This window comes from Triticum dicoccoides, chromosome 4A (assembly GCF_002162155.2).
Source record: "Triticum dicoccoides isolate Atlit2015 ecotype Zavitan chromosome 4A, WEW_v2.0, whole genome shotgun sequence".
In the NCBI taxonomy this organism is placed as follows: domain Eukaryota; kingdom Viridiplantae; phylum Streptophyta; class Magnoliopsida; order Poales; family Poaceae; genus Triticum; species Triticum dicoccoides.
The window spans coordinates 596,866,485-596,874,335 of record NC_041386.1 but is presented as its reverse complement, the minus strand read 5'-3'; positions in this window follow the sequence as shown (position 1 = coordinate 596,874,335).

Here is a 7,851-nt window from a genome sequence, read left to right as displayed (position 1 = left end):
GAATCCTGGCTCCGCCACTGTTCTCGATGCCAGGGGGTGCAGCCTTGGCGTGAACTTCGCATCGGTGAGGTACTTCTTATCCCATCCTCTAGGCAGCTTGATGGATATGAGGGCGCCAGTTGTGAACTTCTCCACAATATTGTTTCTCGGAGGATCTCTTAATAAGTTCCCTCCAACGGCTCATGGATGGTACACGAGCAATGCTAGACTCACGGGCAGTTTATGGGGATTAACGACCTGCTTAGAATAGATTGACTGAGATTTGTTTAAGTGAGGAGGGCCCACCAATGAAAATCGAGGGGGGGATTAGAGAAGGGTACGCAGACAGGTCTGTAAAACTCCGTTGTTTATTTCCGTGTGTGTAGTATTATCGGATGGTACACCCATCGCTGATTGTTGTGGGTTCCTTACGAGCAGGTACATGCTTATTGTTGTTATTGTATTTGACGGATGCAATTTGCGCCTTACTAATGTTCTCTACCTTATATTCCTCCTCATCTTCTTCCTTCACCCTCTCCACAGGGTCCTCCTCTTCGAACAAATTGTCTTTGTTCTTTTCGCACCAAGATCGATTGCGCTTGATCCCGGGATGGAGATGCATCTTCTAGTTTAAAGTCCCTCTCATGAAAGGGACATGAACCATGCGGTGAGTTGTGACCAGCGGCTAGGTGATACTATTATTGCTGAGAGGATGTTGCCATCCATCGCATGAATATGACACGGCCTTGATGGACATCCCTTCACCTGCAAACTTGATATGCATCTAGGAATAGATTGGTTTGTCAATATGCAAAAGGAGAGGCATCCAAGAGGTATATTATGAGGCGTGGGTTCTGGATATCGCGATATTAGGGTTATGGAGGAAGATTAGGAGACAAACCACCAACTTCTGGAAGGAATCTGTTGATTTTCCTGCAATTGTGACTAGTGCTCGTATCTTAATACTTGTTGCCGCTTCATCTATCGAGAGGAGAAGCTGGTGCCCGGTACGTGCATGGCTGGTTGTACTCATGCTTGTATTGTGGCTTGACCTGCCATAAAAAGTGTTTTTAAAACAATGAAGCACTGAGCCACGAAACTGAGAATACGGTCGGTGGGACAAGCCGTACGAGCATCGCCGCATGTCCCATTGGTCGTACCTATTTTGTGTTAGCAGACCGCAGTTCCAAAGAGGAAGAAGGGTTGTGGTATGAGCATAGCTGCTCGTACCACCCTGTAAAACCAAATTCTCAATCCAGAAAAATATGTACAGTACGGTTAGACGATACATAAATTCATAGGAGGCAATAAAATACAACTGGTGGACAGTTTATGTCCTTCCTCTACTTCGAAGCAGGTTGGTTTTTTACCCCTGACTAACTTACATGGATTGAGACTATCAGGGTAACTATTTAAACCCAAGTCGTGTACCTTGCGTGAAGCTCTCTTTTTAGTAGCAGATAGTAGATACTCCATAGGCCGGTTAGTGTTGCTCATCACACATTGCATCTTTCTGGTAAGGGTTACAATTGTTCCAGAAGGGATGCAAATTCTTTGTGTTCCCACATGTAGACCTTCACTATCATAGTTCCTTCTGCCTCGGTAACTTTCATATCATCCCTATAAAATATCTGAAAATCAAATTCCTGCTATAGCAAAATCCCTTGAATTAATTGGGGCTTTGCGTTCTTCTTGGTTAAGATACTTTTCAAGGCTAAGTGGTAACATTAACTTTGACCTTATGTCAGTGATTTGGGCCTAAAATTTTCACAAGGGAATACCACAGTATAAAACTCTATCTGTGATATCATATTTCTTTTGAGCATCACTAAGAGTGCAACTTTCATTGAATCTCTTACCCTTGCTTTCTCCCAAGCGACACTTATAGCATACTCACCAGCTTCACAAATAAATTTTGAGGACCGAACGAATGGTCAAAGCCTTGACCAGATGCCATTGCTAGCCTAGCTGCCATCATCTGCATGCACGTGCGCAGGCCTTCTCTAAGCTCGTCAATGTAGCCCGGCTGAGGCAGTATAGTATATCATACACTCGCTGCCCAACGCCTATGTGAAAACCCTTGTGAATCAATCTATATAAGGGGTTCCATCCAGTGGCAGAGCTACGGCCCAGCCCATACGATTTTCCTGCAGTATATACGTATTTTTGGCCAATGAAACACAACCCCTAGAGTAATTTCCTACAGCCGGCCCGTCCAGATTTCTGGGCCAAGCTCCGCCACTGGTTCCATCCCTCTCCACGCCACATCTACCGTGGTGTCGCCATAGTTCCAAGTTCAGTTCCGTACAGGTCCATCACACAGATGAACTACCGAAGCTTATTGCCAGGGCGGCCTCCACGATGAGAACCCAGATCAAGGTCCTCGTCGCCTCCTTGTATGTCACCGTGACCACAGCTCATGTGTTCCTTTGATAAGTGTTAGACTTAATCTTGATTCCATGTATCTGCATATTTAGTTTGCTTTCGTTGTGCATGTAGGATAGGTTAGAGAGTAGCTAGTCCGGTGAAGCTTCAGCGGAGGCACGCGGAGAAGATGAGATGTCAGGCTGCCGTGCGACGCGGCGAGCACGAGGAAATGTCGATATTGCTATGCGATAAGGCAACGCCGTGTGATGCGGCAAGATGCGACCGTGGCTGGAGCGTGACGGGCTGCTCATTCAGGTTGAGCCAAGTGATTTGGCCAAGTCAGAATTAGTTAGAGTATGTGAGGCTGTAGCTGCATGTGTGCGTGGTGCTAGCCGAGTCAAGAGTCAGTGCATGCGTGAGTTTGTTAGTGATTGACATGGGCGTGCATGTAGCTAGTCAGTTGGCGAATGGGTTAGTGCGTGGAGGGTGCTGTTAGTGGCCGGTTAAGGTGGCTGGTAGTGCGTGCGTGAGTCCAGCACCTGATGTATATATACATGTTGCATACTGAGTAATGAAGTGAGGCCGTGAGGGCTAGAGCAGAAACATGTAGCCACTGTATTCACCAAGGACGGAGCCTCTCGGCAAAGCTAGCGGATGGTCTGTTCCTTGGTGCATGTGTGTGTAGTGTGCGTTCAGGTGTTCTTGAGAGAAACCATAGAAGAGAGAAGAGAGAGTTGTGCGAGGCAGCTCGAGGTAGAAGAGGAAGTGGCGCTGCGAGGTGAGGCGGCGCCAACAATAAGTGCAAAGAAATATACTCCTACCCAATGATTTGTTGGACAAGGTGGTACATCCACTATTCCATAACTCGTAACTTTTTTTGCAAAATCATTAATATGCAGCTGGCCATTGATTTTGCAAAAGAATCTAGGATAAATATACTCATATTACGGTCACCTTGCAAAAAAACATATTTACTATTTAATTAATATGGTAATTTTAGCGAGCATTACCAATCGTGGCAGATGAGAAATGCCTCACGTAAATCTGCAAATTGATCTAGCATTATGCACATGACGAAATCGTGTTTTTCCCATTAGATATTCTTTATTTTGTTTTTTAGCACAAACAACACCCATGTGTATTTATGTTTTTATATTTTCAATGACCGGTGGGGCCCACGCTAAGGGCAGAATGACCGGAAGAGCACATCTGGGGTAGTAATTTTTCTTGGAACCAATGTGGTTAGTTGGGTGTCACAGAAGCAGAAAGTTGTGGCTAATTCTTCATGTGAAGCCGAGTATGTCGCAGCTTGTGCAGGAGCATTTTCAAGGAGTTTGGTTGGCAAGACTCCTTGGAGATTTTGTAAAAACTAGAGGTTCTGGTGTGAAGCGTATACCTCCTAGCAGGGATGCGTGCGTGCTTATATAATCAACAATGTACAAGATACGGCAGGTGGTTTTGGGCTTGGCCCCTCATCCAAGCTATACAAATTATCTACAAGAGATAGGCTCGCCTCTAACCACCTGCCTTGGGTTACAAGATGATACACACGCACACAATCACAACCATGACATTGTCACGTTACAATACAACTTAAGCCTATCGTTTAACATCCTCCCTCAATCTAAACATGTCAAGGTTAAGATTGTTCTTGAAGGCTTGAAGTTGTCGAGCTTGTAAAGGCTTTGTGAAGCCATCAGCAACCTGATCTCCAGTTGGTATAAACCAGATTTCCAAAAGCTTTCTTGCAACTCTTTCTCGAACAAAATGAGAGTCAATTTCTATGTGTTTTGTACTTGCATGAAACACATGATTCGCAGAAAGATATGTTGCTCCAAGATTATCACACCATAGACAAGAGACTTGTGATCTTTCAACTCCTAGTTCATCAAGCAGGGTTTCTACCCACATTACCTCAGCAGTTGCATTTTGCAAGTGACTTGTATTCTGCCTCTGTGCTGGATCTGGAAACAGTTGCTTGTTTCTTGGCATTCCATGATATGAGATTAGAACCAAGAAAAACAGCAAACCCACCAGTAGATCTCCTGTCATCAGGACATCCTGCCCAGTCTGCATCAGAAAAGGCACTTACTGTGGTTGATGATGACTTACATATTTTCAGTCCTATTCCAGCACTCCCTTGGATATAGCGCAGTATTCTTTTAAAAGCTGTCCAATGCATGGAAGTGGGAGCATGCAAAAATTGACAAACCTTATTGACAGAGAAAGATATATCAGGTCTTGTCAAAGTAAGATATTGAAGTGCACCAACAACACTTCTATACTTAGTTCCTTCTTCTGGACTTAACAGTTCCCCTTCATGTAAGGACAACTTTGCTGTAGTAGACAAAGGAGTACTACAAGGTTTACACCCCTTCATGCCTACACGTCTGAGAATATCATTAGCATATTTCTCTTGAGTCAACAAAATCCCATTAGGTATCTTTTTTACCTCAATACCTAAGAAATAATGTAACTCTCCCAAGTCCTTAAGTGCAAAGTCATTTTTCAAATTCTTGAGTAAAGCTGAGGTGGCCTCTGGTGAGGAGCTAGCACAATTATGCCATCTACATAAATGAGCATATAGATAATCACCTTCCCTTTCTGAAAGAAGAACAAGGAGGTGTCACCTTAGGAGGGCCAAAAACCAAGTTGCTTTAACTTTGTGCTCAACCTGGAGTACCAAGCTCTGGGTGCCTATTTCAGACCATACAAAGCTTTGTCCAACTTACAAACATACTGAGGTTTAGTCTCATCGACAAAACCAGGTGGTTGCTTCATGTAAACCTCCTCCTCGAGAACGCCATGTAAGAACGCATTCTGAACATCCAATTGGTGAAGACTCCATCCCCTGGTGACAGCAATAGACAAAACAAGTCTAATGGTGGCAGCTTTAACAACTGGATTAAACGTGTCCTCATAATCAATGCCATAGCGTTGCTTGAAACCTTTTGCAACTAGCCTAGCTTTGTATCTATCTAAAGTGCCATCAGAGTGTCTTTTAATTTTGTACACCCACTTACAGTCTATAATATTCCTCCCTGACTTTGGAGAAACTAAATGCCATGTTCTATTGTTCATAAGAGCATTATACTCTATTTCCATAGCACGCTGCCAGTTTTTATCTCCTAGAGCTTCTGCCACACTTCTAGGTTCTTGAGAAACAACAAGATTTGCAAATTTAAAAATTTTATCATACCTGGCCGTCCCATCTTTGGGAACCAACGGTTTAAAAATACCTTTTTGGGACCATGTACTGGGGCGCACAGGAGCAGCAGCCACAGACGATCCACCAGGCGGAGGAGCAGGCCAATCCTCCTCGACTGAGACGTGGTCAGGCGTAGGATCACGCGCCCGTGCAGGCGACAAGACGGGCCGATCCGCCTCAGCTGTGGTGCGGGCGGGGTGGGATCACGCGCCCGCTCAAGCGACGGGGCAGGTTGGTGGACAGGCGACACACACCCATGGGCCCGTCCGCCAGAGTCATCATGACACGGAGAGGCGGCGGTGCTAGGAGACACACCCGTGTCGGTCCCACCAGGACACGTGCGGCACACGGAGACGCCAGTAGCGGACCCGCTAGCCAAGGGAGGCAGCAAATCAGCGCCTGCCGCCGCAGGCGTGCAGGATCCCGCGCCGCCAGATCTCTCGGGATCGGCAGCCGCAACGGGATCTTCCTTGTGTTCTGCGCTGGTCGGATTTGGACTGATGTGCTGCATAAAATCATGATGCAAATTGCCATTTTCTGTCACATTTTTTTCACTATTTCCTGTAGCATCATGACTCAGATTAGTGGCACCATTAACCATATGATCAACACTATCATCTCCCTGATCAGTAGGATTGAAAAGCTCCGGTTGTAACAAGAGGATTTCGGCTCTCAACCGTGCACCCGCATTAGGATGCAAGGTGGAAAAAGGAAAGATATTTTCATCCAATACCACATCTTTGGAAATATAGACTCTGCCGGTAGATATATCTAGGCATTTGTACCCCTTGTGAAGATTACTGTATCCTAGGAAGGCACACTGTTTGGATCTAAATTGGAGTTTATGTGTATTGTAGGGCCTAAGATTCGGCCAACAAGCACAACCAAATATGCGTAGAGAAGAATAATTTGGTGTGTCACCAAACAATCGAGTGAGGGGAGTCTCAAAGTTTACAACTTTGCTTGGCATCATATTGATTAAATAGGTAGCAGCAATGAAGGCCTCATCCCAAAATTTCAAGGGCATGGAGGCTTGAGCAAGTAGGGATAGACCAACTTCAACGATGTGACGGTGTTTACGTTCAGCTGACCCGTTTTGCTGATGAGCATGGGGACAGGAGACATGGTGAGAAATTCCTATTTTTGTAAAGAAAGAATTCAACTTTTCGTACTCCCCTCCCCAATCTGTTTGGAGAGCTAGGATTTTGTGATCAAATTGTCTTTCAACAAGATTTTGAAAGTCATGAAATTTTTGGAAAACTTCAGACTTATGTTTGATAAGGTAGATCCATGTGAATTTACTGAAATCGTCTATAAAACTCACATAGTCTTTCTTTCTTCCTATGGTTTCAACGGCAGGACCCCACACATCAGAAAAGATAAGTTCCAAAGGAAATTTTGATTCACTCATAGATTGAGGATATGGTAGCTGGTGACTTTTGATGGGAATAAGCCATGCTCAGGTCCATGGTGACCGGCGAGTGTGCGCGTACGTGCCAGGTCTGTGGCGACAGGCCGTGTGTAGCGTGTGTGCAGTAGCATGGCTGGCAGTAGCTAGCTAGTTCGTTGGTGTGCGTCGTGTGTGCGGCTGTAGAAAACTAGTTTGTTGGTGTGTGTAGCGTGGTTGTAGGGATCTGCGGAGAGGCAGGTCCGGGTCATGTGGATCATGGGTGATCAAGTCAGCTATTAGTGCGTGAGTGCATGTAGTGGAGCAAGTCGTGTGCATAAGAGCCGGGCAGGTTGTTGCCTGGCTGTGTGTGTGCGTGTTGGGTATAAAACCCACCCCCGGTGTATTGGTTGGTTGAGTTGGAGCCAGCCATGTAGACATTGTAAAGGAGAGGAAAGATTAGGGCATTTTGCGCCCACGGCGGCGTTCGTGCGCCGGCCCGGAATTTCTTGTGTCTTCTTCTACCTCCGTCCAGCCGTGAGAGGGAGAGGTAGCTAGGATTGCCCCAATGTTGCAACAACATTTGGTATCAGAGCTTTGTGTCTTGGGCGTGCGTGCCATGCCGGAGGCGTGGCAGCGATGGCAGCGCTCGCCGGTGGCTGCGCGATGGAGCTCCGGGCCGTGTGTCGGCCTCTGGAGGAGGGCGGTGCTGCAGCTGTCATGGCGCGTGGCGGAGGCGGCGGGCGGTAACATCGTACGTGCGGCGACCGCGGAGGCCGCCGAGGCGCTGCATGGTGGCTGCGGCGGCACAGTCAGGAAGCCGTGGAGGACCTGCGTGGTGGCGGCTTCAACGACGACGACGACACAGGGAGCGCGTCGCGGCGGCTCGGCGCGACAACGGTGGAGGCGC